The sequence below is a fragment of the Bos grunniens genome, chromosome 18 (genome assembly GCF_055505025.1).
Source record: "Bos grunniens cultivar Pamir isolate PY7600 chromosome 18, Bosgru_T2T1.0, whole genome shotgun sequence".
NCBI classification, from domain to species: Eukaryota; Metazoa; Chordata; class Mammalia; order Artiodactyla; family Bovidae; genus Bos; species Bos grunniens.
In genome coordinates, this window is record NC_141182.1 from 19,496,142 (window position 1) to 19,513,197 (window position 17,056).

General features: G+C 46.6%; 1 long non-coding RNA gene across 1 annotated transcript; it reads right to left on the reverse strand.

The window, feature by feature from the left end:
- Nucleotides 1-2,575: 2,575 nt before the first annotated feature.
- Nucleotides 2,576-4,518, reverse strand: LOC147353201 (uncharacterized). The gene is made up of 2 exons (XR_015146708.1): nt 4,285-4,518; nt 2,576-2,870 (listed from the first exon to the last, which is right to left on the reverse strand). It is a non-coding gene; the product is annotated as an uncharacterized LOC147353201 (long non-coding RNA).
- Between the last annotated feature and the right edge of the window lie 12,538 nt (nt 4,519-17,056).

The window sequence follows — 17,056 nt, forward strand, 5'->3', positions numbered from 1 at the left end:
AGCTAGTTAGGCCCCAACTTTTTCAGGCATTAAGTAGAATCTCTGCATGTGTTTATTTGTATTGATACGCAACATGGTGGAGCTACCAACTCCTTTGAGAACCGAGGCATCCCCCACTATGCTCCTCAGCCCTGAGCCATGCCTGAGAGGGCCTATCCTCAATCTGTTTTTTATATTGGTGGGCATCTTCATCCCGGGGCCCTGGACTTCTAGAAGAAACTCCTCTGATGTCATAATCTACGTTACAGCCATTCTGAACATGGGGTTTTAGGAAGACTCAAACCTGTTCATTCCTTTATTGAGAAATACCACTTGGCATCATGGGCAGGCTTTATAAATGACGACAAACAGACAAATAATCCAAAGTCCTTAATTTCACTCTACATAAAACTTTGCCCTCACTTGGAGGTAATTGCAGGTAATCCGTATCTGTCTCAGAATTGGCATCAAACACATTTCCCAGGAAAATTCTTGGAAGTTCTCATGAACCAGGGAAACACGAGGCAGAACCTCATCTAAAAGAGATCTGTCACCTCCATGAGAGCCTCTCCCCAAACCCAAAGAGCTGAAGGTCAGGTTCTTAGGCCCAAGGAAATGGCTTCTTGTGTGGGAAGCTTAGATACCACGGGACAGCCTCATTAACCAAGAGCTGCCCTGTGCCATCACAGTTCACAGAGAAACAGCCACTGAAATCGGCAATTATAAATCCGACCAAACTTAGACAATGATTCGTGGATCTTGGAATTTGTAGGGAAATGGCAACCCACTCCAGTACTCTTGCCTGGAAAATCCAATGGACAGAGGAGCCCGGTAGGCTACAGTCCATGGGGTCGCGAAGAGTCGGACATGACTGAGTCACTTCACTTCAGCAGACTTCCACTCTGTCTCACTGGACTGTTAGAGATCTCAGGGCATCACACTTTTTCTTATCCCCAAATATTGTTAAACTCTTATCCCTGGGTTGTAAACCTGAGGAGGGCCATGGCGCTTTCCCACTTTGTTTCCTGAATTGTTTAATACATTTTTTTTTTCCAAAAAAGACTTTAGCTTTTTAGACTTCAGGGTCACAGCAAAACTGAGAGGAATATGATATCCCATATACATAAATTTTGCTATTATCAACATCCCCCACCAGAACGGTACATTTGTTATGAGTGATGAACCTACTCTGACACACCATTAACACTCAAGTCCATAGCTTACATGAGAGCTCAGTCTTGGTGTTGTATATTCTATGGGTTTGAGCATCACAAGTTTATCCACCATCATAGAGTATTTTCATTACCCTAAAAATAATCTATGCTCCATCTGTTCATCCTTCTCTCCCCCACTGGCTGGCAACAACTGGTGTTTTTTTCAGCCTCCCTAGTTTTGCCTTTTCCAGAATGTTGTATAGTTGGAATTACACTGTCCATAGTCTTTTCAGATTAGCTTCTTCCACTTCAGTTCAGTTCAGTTCAGTTGCTAAGTCGTGTCCAACTCTTTGCAACCTCATGGACTGCAGCATGCCAGGCCTCCCTGTCCATTACCAACTCCCAGAGTTTACTCAAACTCATGTCCATTGAGTTGGTGATGCCATCAAACCATCCCATCCTCTGTCATCCCCTTCTCCTCCTGCCCTCAATCTTTCCCAGCATCAGGGTCTTTTCAAATGAGTCAGCTCTGTGCATCAGGTGGCCAAAGTATTGGAGTTTCAGCTTCAACATCAGTTCTTCCAATGAATATTCAGGACTCTGATCTCCTTTAGGATGGACTGGTCTGATCTCCTTGCAGTCCAAGGGACTTTCAAGAGCCTTCTCTAACACCACAGTTCAAAAGCATCAATTCTTCTGTGCTCAGCTATCTTTATAGTCCAACTCTCACATCCATACATGACTACTCGAAAAACCATAGCCTTGACTAGACAGATCTTTGTTGGCAAAGTAACATCTCTGCTTTTTAATATGCTGTCTAGGTTGGTTATAACTTTTCTTCCAAGGAGTAAGCGTCTTTTAATTTCATGGCTGCAGTCACCATCTGCAGTGATTTTGGAGCCTGAAAAAACGTCTGCCATGTAGTAATATGCATTTAAGTTTCCTTCGTGTCTTTCCTCCAAGACTTTTTGTGGCTTGCAAGCTCATTTCCTTTTCAGTACTGAATAATATCCCATTGTTTGGATGTACCATCAATGCATTTGTTGGAGTGAATTATTTTTTGAGTGAATTATTGAACATTTCCCCAGCACAAGACTCTTTTTCATAGTTCAGTGGCAGCTGACCTCCCTCTCCTTGATTCTCTCAGTAACAGCGTTTGAGTACCGGAAGTTCACTGTTTTTATACTTCCTCCATCCTGTCTGCTTCCGAGGCCTTGATCGTATCCCCGGGCTGAGACTGGTGGTAGTCGGCCATGTCTCTTCCCTCCCTCCTTCCATAGAAGTCTTCCATTTTAACCGGCTGCAGGAGCCTACTTTTACCAACCTCCCTTGCAGGTAGGTGTGCCAGGTGACTAAATTTACCTTACGGTATAGGTGAAATTTTGCAGAGCTGTTTCTGAAAGCTGTTTGTAAAAAAGACTTGATATGTTGCACTCATATACAGATGTTTATAGCAGCTTTATTCATGATCATTAAAACTTGGAAGCAACCAAGATGTTTTTCGGATAGGATGAGAATGGCACTTTATGTCTGTGGTCTTCCTCCCCAAAACTCATATATCTAAGTTAATCATGAGAAAAGCAACAGACAGTTTCCAATAGAGGGTCATTCTGCAAAATGTCCAACCAACACTCCCCCAAACTGAAAAAAACAAGGCATGTCTGAGAAACTGTCACAGCCAAGAAGAGCCGGAGGAGACGTGACAACTAAGCATGATGTGGTGTCTTAGGTGAGATCCTGGAACAGGAAAATGACATTAGGTTAAAACAAAGGAAATTTTATAAAGTATGTGGACTTTGGTTGATAATAATGTACCAATATTGGTTTATTCATTTGGACAAATATACCATACTTATACAAGATGTTAATAATGGGAAAACTTGATGTGAGTGTTATGAGAACTCTCTGAATTACCATTGCAATTTTTCTGTAAAGCTGAAGCTATTTAAAAATTAAAACTGTGTTAATTAAAAAAAAAGAGAGAGAGTTGGTTTATATTGTTTACCCCAATCTCTTTTGTCCCTTCCTCCATTTTCCTTCCTTGAATATGGATCTATGGGCTGACATCTTGGAACATCTGGGCCCCTAAGGATGCTGGAGAGTGAGCTGGAAGGAAACCGGCTCCCTGAGCACGTCACCCAGCTGAGCAGTCAGCCACACCAGGCTTGGACAGCCAACTTCCCAGCTTTCATGTAGAAGAGAGATAAAGTCTGATCGTGTTGAAGTCATGTTATTTCAGGTTTTGTTTCTCACTGCCAAATCCAGTTCTGATACTACTCTTTGCTTGTTTTTCTTTGGGACACAGGCTCCCGGAGTGGAGGTCCAGGTACTCTGTGGGGATAGGGGCCCCAGGGCCCTCCCCCTGACCTCCTCCAGCCCCGGAAGCCCTTGAGGTACTTCTGTGTGAAGCCCATGACGAACACCACAGCTCTGTGGCTCTGGTGTTGTAACTAGTCAGTGTTACAGAGCTCTACAGATTATAGAGCTTCTCCCTCCCCCAGGGGTACAGGATCTGGGAGGTGAGGTGCACTCTGGGGGTTGCCCCGCCCACACTTACTTTGCAGCTGGGGGAAACAGGGATTTCTAAGACCTCATTTTTTGAAAAAGCGAGGATCTGATGATAAAAATCACAAAAACTTGTAAATAAAAATGTATAAACTCTCTACACTTGTTATCTCATGTTGATTCTAAACTTCATGACTATTTGTGTGCTCAGTCGTATCTGACTTTCTGCAGCCCCATGGGCTGTCGCCCACCAGGCTCTTCTGTCCATGAAATTTTCTAGGCAAGAATACTGGAATGGGGTGCCATTTCCTCCTTCAGGGGATCTTCCTGACCTAGGGATCAAACTTGCATCTCCTGCATTGGCAGGCAGATTCTTTACCACTAGCACCAGCTAGGAAGCCCACATTTATCAAGTATCTATTCTACCACAAGCACTGTGCTAGGCTCTCTCTCCATATTATTTCATTAAATTCTTTCCACAGTATGCAGGGTAGGTGTTAGCAGCCTCATTTTACCCAAGGAGAAACTGACATTCAAAGCACCAGACATGGCCTCGAGATTTGCCTGATCCAAAGACTGTCATAAGCACTAAACACATTGCTTTTCCAGCTGTGGGGAGTGAGGGGAGCTGGGTCCCTGCCAATACCTGGCTTGCCATGTGGTCCCCCGAGGTCCTCTGCCTTTAGCATCGTTGGAGTCTCCACCTATAAGCAAAGGGCATGGCATCTGATGGTCAGGAGGAGGTCCTGCAGCCCAGGGAGCTCCATCAGTTGGTGACCAGCAGCCAAAGAAGCCAGCTCACAGGGAAGCCTGGAGCCTCCTGGGTGTAGCTTCTCCTCTCCTGAACCATCTCCAGTCCAGGCTGTCAGCACCCCTGGGTGGCACCCACCCTTCTGTCTCCCTCACAAAGACCTGTCAGAAAGAGGGAAATTTCCTGCTCTGTCAAAGCATCACCCTCAGGTGTGGCCACTGATGGGAGGGTGTTCATTACCACCCGTCTGTCTATCTGCCACTGAGGGGCGTGCCCATCACTTACACAAATTCAACTCCACGATGTCAGGCTGGGGATCATTTTTTAAAAATTGAAAGGAGCCCATTACCATCATTAGACCCACCTGAGAGAGCCTTTCTTGATGATGGAAGAGGTGTCTGATCTCTGGCCTCCTCCACAGCAGGTCATTAGTTAAAAAGGGAGTGTGGGGTGGGGTGGGGTGGGGGGTCCTTGCAAGGCAGACCAGGTCCAACCACGGGGCTCCCTTTGGAGAAAGGAGCCAGAGACAAATGATTCGAGTCTGAATTCCATATACACCGGAGATTGCTTATCGATCCACATCAGAATACGCGGGCTGGCCCCAGGGACTGACCGAGTATTTTCCCAGGGAGTTAATAACGTGGCAGCTGAGCTGTCTTGTCCAATTCACTGAAGCCAGGCCTCTAATCAGGACGGAGTTTCTTATTTTGAGAATTCTTGCCACTTGTGTGTGCCACCTCCCTTCCACTCTGCTGGGCCCTGTCAGTGATTGAAATGACAGCCCATGGATGGGGAGGCTAATCAAATTGTTTATTATCGACCTAAATCAATATGTATAGATTGTCGAAACATCACTGTCACGCCGCCAAAAAGTCATACTAATAATTCCCTGGCTGGAGATGTAATACAGCCACGATTTCTCTGGCTTGAATTACATCTGAATTTAGGGGAGCGAAAACAATTATACTGGGGAGGGGGGCACCGGGCGAGAGGGGGTGGGGGCAGGACTCTGCACCGGGAAGCGTGTTTACACTACTCGATACAACTGCATTAGGTATTAATGATGGAATGTCACTTTGCCCTGCTTAAGTGCGAGTCCTCAGCTGGGAAGAAGAGCGGCAAACCCACACGGGAAGCAGGAGTGAATTGTTCTGAGATCTAAGTGTTGTGCTCTGCTTGCCTGCGGGGAGGGGTGGGAAATCAGGACACTCCAGGTGGGACCCCAGGTAGCTGAGAGTCAGGGAACCCAGGTCCAAGCTCTGGGCTAGTTACCGGGGTTTACTGGGGAGACTCAGCGGGGGCCACCTCCCACCCTTAGCGTCTGAATCAGTAACTGCAAGTGGCTTTGCTCCTGCCTTCCCAGAGGACACCTTGATCAGGAGGCAGAGTAGCATCTGAAGGACCAAAAACCATAGTAACATATTAATTGAGCACTTGGGATGTATTGGCATTCCAGGCCACTGCTAGCCAATGCAAATCTTCTTAGGAATTAGACAAAGGCACCGGTCCAGGTGGATGAATTAGCAAAGACACCTTCTCTGGGCCAATGCAGGCTCACATGTGCAAGGCTTTCAGAAACTCACAGCCCCCTCTCCCTGAATCAGGCACTTAGTGCTCCACACCAATGGGGCAACTGTACCCGAGGGTGATCCACCCGGCTTTCCTGGAAAGAGCTCATTTAATTCTCATAATAGTCCCGGGAGGTGGATGCAGGGATTGTCTCTGATTCCAGAGGGGAAGCTGAGGCACCACAGAGTTAGCTAGTTTGCCCAAGGTCACGGATAGTAAGCAGCAGAGTTGGAACTTGAACTCTGGCAATTGGCTGTCAGATCCTGTTCTCATAGCCAGGATGCACCAGATCAGGGCTGCCTGGGGGATGAATGCATTAAGTAGGCAACTCTGGGCTTCTCAGGTGGCACTAGTGGTAAAGAACCCACCTGCCAATGCAGGAGACAGAAGAGACGTGAGTTCAATCCCTGGGTCTGGAAGATCCCCTGGAGAAGGGTGTGGCAACCCACTTCAGTATTCTTGCCTAGAGAATCCCACAGACAGAAGAGACTGGTGGACTATAGTCCATAGGATCTGAAAGAGATGGACATGACTGAGCGACAGAGCATGCATGCACACAGGCAACTCTGAGGATCCACCCTAACCACCAGCAGCCCTTGACCACATGCTCCTCCCCTCCCACCCCCCTGAGCCAGCTCCTACCCCCACCCTCCATTTAGCTCTGGTGTCAGGCCAGTTATTGACCCTCCCATCTCCTCTCTGTAAAATCGGAAGAATTTTCCATGAGGGCTGTCTCCTAGGGCTTTGGGAAGAGTTGAAGGAGGTGAGATGAAACTAGGGCTTTGCAAATCTTAGAGCAGAGGGCAGGCTGTTATCATGTAGCATCCCTGGGCCAGCTTCTCTCCAAGGAAAGGTGAGTTCTGTTGCTCCATAGGAAAATGGCCAGCTCCAAGGGCTGCCTCTTCCACACCCACATTGAGCCCCTAGAAGCTCAGTGCTTCACTGATATGTTGGAGGTTGGAGTGCTCCCAGAACTGCTGGTGCCCAAACCTGTGTGAGGAGGGTCGTCACAGGCTTTCTAGTCACCCTTTAGGAATGTGCCTCCTGATGGCGCCCACTGCCCGTTGGCATGGCCTTCGTGCTCCAGGTCCATGGTGCCCACTCTAACCAGGGCTCTGAGATGTCACAGCACAGAGAACTCCCCAGAGCCAAATTTTGTTGTTGTTCTTTATTCACTAAGTTGTGTCTGATTCTCAAGATCCATGGACTGTAGCCCTCCAGGCTCTTCTGTCCATGGGATTTCCCAGGCAAGAATACTGGAATGGGTTGCCATTTCCTTCTTCAAGGAATTTTCCTGACCCAGGATTTGAATCTGCGTGTCCTCCATTGGCAGGTGGGTTCCTTACCACTGAGCCACCAGGGAAGCCCTCTGGGACAAATGCGGCTGGTCTGTTCCTGTCTACCCCCACCTTCCTAAAATATGGATGTGATGTCTGAATCATATCATCTTTGCCCTGGGGAGTGACCTCTAGTGGAGCATGCTCTAACTGGTAGGCAGGAACATAGAGGCAGTCCAGCCGCTGGGTACCATCCATCTCACTGTAGAGGCAGGGCTAGCATCCTCCTCATTCCTGCTGTGACACCCATAGGCAGCTGGAAGGCCAGAGCAGACAGACCATCATCCCCAGCCTGAAACTCGCTGGCACATTTTGTGGGTTCAGCAGGCTGTGTCACCTGTAACACGGAGTATGAGGCATCTCCCCGATAGGCGGTCTGCATTGGCAGCAGAAACACAGGCAGATTCCCAGAGGTGCTTTTGAATTTCCTGTGAAACCTCAGCAATTACCTAGCATGTACAAGTCCTAAGAAGCGACCTGCTCCTAGCTTCTCTGTGTCTTGGCTTGAACAGATGCCATTTGCTGGGAATCAGCAGTTTAGAGTCCTGTGTGCTCTTTATTGAAATGTGAAAAACCATCTTCCCAGGGCCTCACACTTTCCTCTGTGTGGAGAAAGAGAAAGGAGAGTGGTTTCAGACTCTGGAAAGCCTGAGTTCCTCTTGCAATTCCCCAGCCTTTCAGGTTCAAATGGGTTCTAAACTTGGCACACACATTTCCCCTGTCCCTAGAGGGAAAAAAAAATAAAAACCCACCAGCAAAAATACATTACACTGGGCATTATATTTCTGTGACGGAAATAACTCATTTTCATGACACACTATAATAATAGCAAATTATGGTACACAATGAATCCATTCTCATTAAAGTCTGTATGGAGAAAAGCAAAGAATACAAAATGTATACAATTGTTTAAAGGAAAAATGCCATGTAATATAAAAGATACTCTAATCGCTATTTCTAATTACAAAGAAGAGAAAATCACTAAAATTTTTTTACAGCATCTAATTACCAAAAAAAAAAACAACTCAGAAAGACAGAATAACTCACTATAAAATTAATAATGAAGGGGGACTTCAAATGACTGTAGTTTTCAGAATGGCTCTTCTTCCAATAGAAAATGGTGAAGAGGACAGTGGGCATGGGTGTGTGTGACATTGTCTTTCAATCAGTTCTTTGTGGGGTTAGCTGTGAGCATCTCTTTCTGTATCAGATGCTGTCCTAGGTGTCTGCCTGCACATTGCCTTGTTTCACCCTCAAGCAACTTGGTTAGTTAGGTGTCATTATCCTCCTTCACCCCGGAGGAAACTGAGGCTCAGAGACATTTAGTAACTTGCCCACCCTCTAGGATTGATATACATCGTGATCAGCCCACTCCACTGAGATGCCTGCCCATTTTTCTATCATCACCATCCAAAGCAGCCCTCTCATCAGTCAGGACAACACATGCTGTGATCACCCCAGCTGCAGTCATCAGCAAGGTGGCTGGGAGTCAGGACTTGAACCTGGGACCGTGGGTTTTCAAGATCCAGGGCTTTTGCACTATGAATGTGGAACTCCTTCTGAGCAATGTGAGGATGTGAAAATACCACCTAATTTCCTTGAGTGAGCCTCTGTACCTGACACCATCAGCTGAAGGAAGATACTCAGAAATGTCCCCTTTTATCTTTAGTGACAACTTCCAGATGAAAGGTGGGCAGTTGGTCAGAAGGGAGCAAGGCTCGGAGCATGGAGACTGTCAAGGAGGACATGGTGGTCATCTGGGGATGAAAGGAAGTTGGTGGGATGAGGATGGGGGCGCGGACCAGAGACTAGTGGAAGGCACACTTAACAGGCAGAATCCCCTGAACTTGATGACACGTTAGAAGTCAACATGATCTTGCCTGGGTATCTGGATGATGGTGGGACCATCTTGGTTATGAGATGTGGAACTAGAGAAGGAGCTGGTTTGAGACTGAAAGTGATGGGCTGGGCTTGGATGTGTTGAGTTTGAGGGTTTTGTTCTGTCCACAGCACATCCACTTCATGTCTTAAAGGCAGCTCCAACTTAACTTGTACTGAGCAGGACTCTGGAATCACAGTCCCCCATCCCACCACAAACATGCCCCTGCCCCTTTGGCCACTATCTCAGTAAGTGGCCACATAATTCTACCCATATACTCAGGGCAAAAACTGATGAGTTGGGCTTCCCTGGTGGCTCAGTGGTAAAGAATCCACCTGACAATGCAGGAGACACGAGTTCAATCCCTGATCCAGGAAGATCGTGCTAAGCCTGTGTACCGCAACTATTGAGCCTGTGCTCTAAAGCCTGGGAGCCACAATTGCTGAAGCCTATGTACCCTAGACCCCACTCCAGGACTCTTGCCTGGAAAATCCCATGGATGGAGGAGCTTGGTAGGCTGCAGTCCATGGGGTCGCTGAGGGTTGGACACGACTGAGCGACTTCACTTTCACTTTTCACTTTCATGCATTGGAGAAGGAAATGGCAACCCACTCCAGTGTTCTTGCCTGGAGAATCCCAGGGACAGGGGAGCCTGGGCGGCTGCTGTCTATGGGGTCGCACAGAGTCGGACACGACTGAAGTGACTTAGTAGCAGCAGCAGCATGTACCCTAGAGCCTGTGCTGCCCAACAAGAGAAGCACCACAATGAGAAACCTGTGCACCGCAACTAGAGAAAAGCCTGCACGACGACGAAGACCCAGCACAGCCAAAAGTAAATAAGTGAAATAAATTTAAAAATTAAAAAGAAACCAAGGAGTCATCCTACCAATTCTTGCCTTCCAGAGTTTTCTCTGCACATAGCAAGTGGAACGATCTTCTTACAAAAGAAAGCGGATTATTTTGGGACACTGTTCAGAACCCTTCACTGGTTTCCTCTGTTACGCAGTTTTGTGGTGTATTCCCATCTCCCCTCCCCTCATCTGTGTTGATGTCCTACTCCCCCGGTACTCCACAATGGGACCTTATTTACAAATAGGGCGGTTGCAGATGTAATTAGTTAAGAGGAGGTCGTTGTGCAGTGGGGAACACCTAATCCAATATGGCTGGTGTCCTTACAAGAAGACACAGACACACGAGGTGAACATCATGTGTTGACAGAGACAGGGGTGGGCAGTGGTTCAGTTGCACACCAGGAACTGATGGTCACCATCGGGAAGAGTCTAGGGAGGATGCAACTCAGTCTCAGAGGGACTGTGTTCCACCTGACACCTGACGTCAGATTTCTCATCTCCAGAATTACAAGGGAATCAGTTTCCATTGTTTTAAGCCATCCAGCTTGGGGTACATTGTTAGGGTAGTTCTAGGGAACTGATGGGCCCAGAATAAATCTGAAGTCCTCATCTCACGAATCGGCTCCTTCCCACCTATCAACGTAACTCCTGCAACCTTCCTCTCCCTCCCATCCAGACACACTGCTCCTAGTTCCAGTTCCTATTTCCTGCCTGAGGCGTGTGTGCTTGTTGCTCCCGGCTATCTTAGGGCTCACATTCTGCTCCCTTGCCTCCTGCAAATCTCTGCTCACGTATCGGCCCTAGCCGGAGACCTCTGCCAGCCACCCTGTCTAAAACAGCTTGCAGCTCTATTAGCCTTTTGCTTTTCTTCTTCCATAGCCATTATCATTTCCTAGCCCTTATCACTGCCTGAAATTATTTTTAAAGCATTGTTCAGTATTTGTCTTCTCCACTAGAATATAAGCTCCTGCTGACAGGGGTCTTTGCTTAGACCTGGTGTATAGTGCTGGCAATCAAACAGATATTGTAGACTCCATGGAGTTTTCCATTTAATCCTCATGAAGACTCTGAGATAATAACAAAACCTACCAGTTACGGTGGTTTGGTTCTATCTTAATCCTCACAGCAGCCCTAAGGATCTTCCCATTTTATAGATAAGTACACTGAATCACAGAGAGTTTGAGGAACTTGTCCAAGATCACACAGCTAGTAGAAGAAGGTAGAGCTGGAGTTTGAACTGAGCCAGTCAGCCTCCAGACGCCTTGCCCTTCATAACTTGGCGTTCACTCCAGGTGCACGAAGGGCTTGGCTCACTATGTCACAGCAGCACTAGATCCTCATGCCACCTTTCTCTCAACCCCCAAGCAAAACAAAACAAACACATATACACTGAGTTTCCCTTTCCCTTTCTCTTCCATCTGCCTTTGCCTGCCAGAGATGTCCCTAAAAATGATCCCACAGAGGAATGGAACTCCCTAAAGGGAGTCTGATGGTAGGGGTGGGTGCAGGGGAAAGGAGTTTGATGACTTCAGCCTTGGGTGCAGGTTTATGGCCACATTGACTGAAGGTTTGCCTTTTTCCTTTCCATCTTCTATCATCATTTACCTGCTCTGCCCCTTCTCCCCACCTCCAGACTCAGAATCCAGACACAGGATGGACTGAGGCTCCCCTCCATCAAGACTCATCTGCTACCAATAGGAAGTCAGAGGCCAAAGGAAAGTGTGCCTCGTAACCAATGCTATTTACTTTATTTTTGCTGAAAACCTGTTGATAATAATCTGACGATGAAACAAGTCTACGTGATAAGCTTGCTTTGGCTCATAATCTAGTCTTCTCTTTTAGACTGGAAACTCCCTGAGAATAGGGGAGAGGTCTTTCATATCCACATTCCCCACTGTATCCTAAGTTAAGAGAAAATTGTATTTCCCCTCTGATTTGGCATTCATCATTTACAGCCTGAAAACCAGCTCCTCTGGCCAAGCCCGCCCCCCACCCCCAACTTGTTCTGAAGACCTTAGAAGGTCCTGGAAGCCCACCATCTCACCCCACTTGATGATTCCTCTAACCCTTCCCACCGTTCAGTGATCTCCCCCCGCCCACTCACCAAGCTGTGTGTTTCTGCAAAACGATACTGCCCCTTGACTGCCCGGTGACAAAATATTGTTTTACAATGATAAGCATCTCGTAAGACAATATTTGGAAAGTTATTATCTCAATGTCTCTGGTTGAGGGCATGGAATGATATCACCCAAAGCCAGATCTGCTCGATTTGCGGCCAAGAAGTGGGGCGGCTGGGGACAGGACATATGAGGTATCGGGGGTCTTGATCTCCCAGTGATCTGCCATTGATTGGTCCCCATGTGGCTGATAAGGTCTAATCAAAACTCGAAGGGGAAGCCATGACACTTAGCTGTGAGGTATGTGGGCATCCAGGGAGGAGGGAGAATTTGAGTGGGGAAGTGTGGGTAATGAGATCCCCCGTGATTAATGAATTTCTGCAGAAGGCTCTTCATGTTTACATGTCCTGCCTCTGCCCTGGGGAAGGCATTTCTTTGAGTGACCGGGGCCATGTTTCTTTTGCCCATAGCCAACAAGTTCTCTCAGGCTCAAACTCCAAAGAAATTTTGGCCACGGGGATCTTTCCTTGTCGCCCACCCCCTACCCCTGACTCAAGCAAGATCAGGGCACCATCATCCATCCTCTGCCTCAGGTGTTTATTGACAGCTGGCTCCATCTAGATCACACATTCCAAAGATTCTAGAGCAGGGTTTCTCCATCTCAGCACTACTGACTTTGGGCTGGATCATTCTTTCTTGTAGGGGGATATCCTGGGGACTATGACTCACTGAAGCAGCATCCTTGACCTCCACTTACTAGATACCAATAGCATCATCTCCCCTCTCCCAGTTATGACAACCACAAATGTTTCTAGACATTACCAGATGTCCCCAGGGGTGGACAGAATCATCCCCAGTTGAGAACCATTGCTTTAGAGGGACAAAGCATCTTTACTCCCACTCATCTGAACAAGAAAAAAGTTCTAGTAACCTAAATAAGGCTTGGTGCCCCTTTTTACACAGTGTTCACTGAGGTTCAGAGAGGTTGAGTGAGCTTTGCTAGGCCACACAGGAGCCAAGGGGAGAAGCCAAGCCACAGGTGTATTTGGTATGACTCTAACTCCCCTGTAAGTTGTGGGCCTCTCTGTCTCACCAACTCCTCTTCAACTTGCCTGCTCTCACAGCCCATCTTCTCACAGATGCCTACAATACCAGTCTTACCACTAACCTATCCGCCATAACCTTTGCAGACCCCTTGCTGTGTCCTTGATCATCCTGGGCCATGGAGTTATGGGTCATCTATGGTGAGTGAGAATATGAATATTTGTCTTATTTGGGTATTAATGAGTATTCAAAGGAATGGTGAATGGTTTCCAAATTGGGTTCAAGGCACCTTTAAGAGTTTTCAGAAATGCCTCTGAGCTCAGAGAGGGGCAGGGATGAGCTCTGCATTTCTGCCTCCAGTGTGACCACAGTTCTGTTCTCTCTCTCCAATATATATGAGAGTTTCACCAAATGCTTCCCTTGAAGACTACTCCTTCAAGAAGGTTTGACAGTTGCTGTCCTAAATGATAGTGTCTAAAAAGTCTATCGTATAAGACAGAATTTGAATTAAAAGAAAAATGATGAGACATATGGGCTTCCCTGATAGCTCAGTGGTAGAAAAAAAATCCACCTGTCAATGCAAGATACGCAGGTTTGATCCCTGACCTAAGAAGATCCCCTGGAGAAGGAAATATCAACCCACTCCAGTATTCTTGCCTGGAAATCCTATGGACAGGGGAGCCTGGCATGCTGCAGTTCAGGTGGTCACAAAGAGTCAGACACGACTTAGCAATTGAACAACTGATGACATAAGAAATTTTAAAAATTTTAAGAAAAACACTTGGAAGAGACATGGAAACAACCTAAATGTCCACCCACAGATGACTGAATAAATAAGATGTGGTAGAGATATACACTGTATATTACTCATTCATGAAGAGGAATGATTATTTCATTCCTCTTCATGAATGAGTAATAGCCACAACATTGAGAGACCTAGAGATTATCATACTAAGCAAATTAAGTCAGAAAGAGGAAGACAAATGCCATGTGATATCAGTTATATGTAGAATCTATATTTGACACAAAAGAACATATCTATGAAACAAAAACAGACTCACAGACATAGAGAACAGACTTGTGGTTGCAATGAGGGGTCTGGGGAGGTTTGGATCGGGAGTTTGGGGTTAGCAAATGCAGACTATTATGTATAAAAGGGATAAACAACAAGGTCCTACTGTATAGCATAGGGAACTATTTTCAGTATCCTGTGATAAATCATAATGAAAAATAATATATATATATATATCACTTTGCTGTGCAGAAAAAATTAACACAACATTTTAGATCAACTGTGTTTCAATAAAATTTGAAAAAAGAAAAAAACTTGGAAGGCCACTGGGAGTAAACTGAAGCTAGTGGATGAAAAGGGACACAGACTCTTGGAGTGCTGATTATCTTTTGATCTGGGTGATGGTCACACAGGTGTGATCATTTTGTGATAATTCATTGGGTTATATCAGGTGTTGGTGTCTTAGTTTAGCCTGCTATAACCGAACACTTAAATGACAAACATGGGTGGCTTAAATGACAAACGTTTATTTCTCACATTTCTGGAGGCTAGAAGTGTAAGATCAAGGCACCAGGAGATTCAGTGTTTGCAGAGAGCCCTTTTCCTGTTTGCAGACAGCCAACTTCTTGCTGTAACAACATAACATGGAAACAGAGATCTCTGGTCTCTTCCTCTTTTTATAAGGGCACTAATCCCATCATGAGGTCCCTACCCCTTGACCCGATCTAATCCTAATCCTCTCCCAAAGGCCCACTTACAAATATCATCACATCAGAAATTAGGATTCCAACAGGTGAATTTTGTGGGGACACAAACATTCAGTTCATAGCAGTTGGCAACCTATAGCCCAAGGGCTGGAGGTGGAGCTGCCTGTGCATGTAAATGAAGCTTTGATGTCACACAGCTATGCCCACTCATTTACATATAGCCTCTAGCTGCTTCCCTGGTGGCTCAGATGGTAAAGCAGCTGCCTGCAATGTAGGAGACCCAGGTTCCATCCCTGAATTTTGAAGATCCCCTGGAGAAGGGAATGGCTACCTGTTCCAGTATTCTTGCCTGGGGAATCCCATAGACAAAGGAGCCTGATGGGCTACAGTCCATGGGTTGCAAAGAATTGGGACACGACTGAAAGTGACGGTTGAAAGTGACTAACACTTTCACTTTCACATAGCTGCTTTTGAACTACAAGCATAGGGTTGAGTAGCTGCAGTAGAAACTGTAAGGCTTTCAGAGTTGAAAATATTTTCTACTTGGTTCATTACAGAAAGTAAGCCAACTCCTGGGTTAAAAGTTTACATTGTCCATTTTTTAATGTATATTATGATTTGTTTTAAAAAAGAAGAAAATGAAAAAGACAGCATCTCTTCTCTCAAAAGATAGAAACAGAATCTCATTTGATAGGCAAAAAGACTTATAAAAGACCTAAAAAGAGGCAAACTCACTTGCTCCAAGTCACATAGCAGAGAAGTGACTACAGCCAGAGCTTTCATCCTAGCAGTATCCCACAGTAATTGATCCTAGGGATGCCAATAGGCTCCCACGAGCTCGTCCAGACTGAGACCCTGCTCCTTCTCTGCTCTAGTGAAGTTGTAATGGGAGTACTTTCTGGTAGGATGGGCTGGGAGGAGTGGTAGGGCTGCAGTAGGGCTCTGTTTTCCCACCATGGACATGAGAAATAGCCTGTGATCAGTCAACCCCAGACTCTTGGAGTCCCGGGGATGCTGCCAAGGTCAGGCTGACCTGGGTCGGTCCTTGGGAAGGTGAAAGGCACTGCTCACAATACAGGGTCACTGGTTAGGAAGCCATGCTCGTGAATGTTAGCTCTCAGTTAAACAAAGTCGGAAACTGATAAGCCCCGCCAGTGGCTAATCCACAGGAGCCTGGTGGGGAGGAGGGGAGGTCAGTGGCAGATGCCAGCATGTACTTGGGGAAAAGGGAGCACAAGTGTGTGCCAGGACTGGGCGAGGGGCTTGGTGTGTACCCCCTGCACCAGTCCTCATGGCCCCCTGGCTGGGGGTGTGGGGGTGCAAACATTCCCATCCTTCCCATTTCACACTGAGGTCGTCATGGAGAGTCAGGGGGATCAACTTCTTTCCTGAAAGGTGGAGCTTGAGAAAACCCTGCGGGAGCTAGCATAGTGCAGTGTGCTGGAATGCTGCATTTCTACGTAGAAAACAATGTTTGTGTGTTTGATGCTCTGCAAGTGTCCAGACCCTGCAGCTCATTGTAGAAGCTAAGACAAGATGGTGGCCCCTCATGTCCCTGCCCGGTGCCTGTAGTAACTGTGTCGCACATTTCACATCCGATAGAAACTAAAGAAGTTCTTCTTTGGGGATGGTCTCGATAAGCTCAAACTCTTCCAAAGAGGAGTTAGAAGGCTTGAAATGGATGTGGATTTCACCTTGGAATAGTCTAGACCCAGAGGAAGTGAAAAATCAAATACTGAAGCAGCGAGGTGAGGAAATGGAGGAGATACTCCCGCTGTATTGGATTGTGAGTTTTTGGGAGAGAGATATGAGTTTGCCGTATTTGAAACACTAGGAAAGAGAAGCCCAGAAGAAGAATGAGTAGTTTTCAGATGATACAGACTTCTTTACGTTTCATGACAAAACATTAAAATAACAGAAATCCAAGGATCACACATATACCCCTATCTGTCCATGAGTGGTGTCGACTCTTTACCGCTGCCGATTTGAAGCGGTGCCTCTCCATCCCACCCCTAACCCTAGAGAGAGAGCTGAGAGTGGATGGTGGGCAGCCTGAGAACCTTCCTCAGAGAGGTGGGGGGAGAGGGCTGTCTGTGGCAGACAGAAGGAGGTAGAGATGGGAGTGACCCAATATTTTCAGCTAGAAAGGAA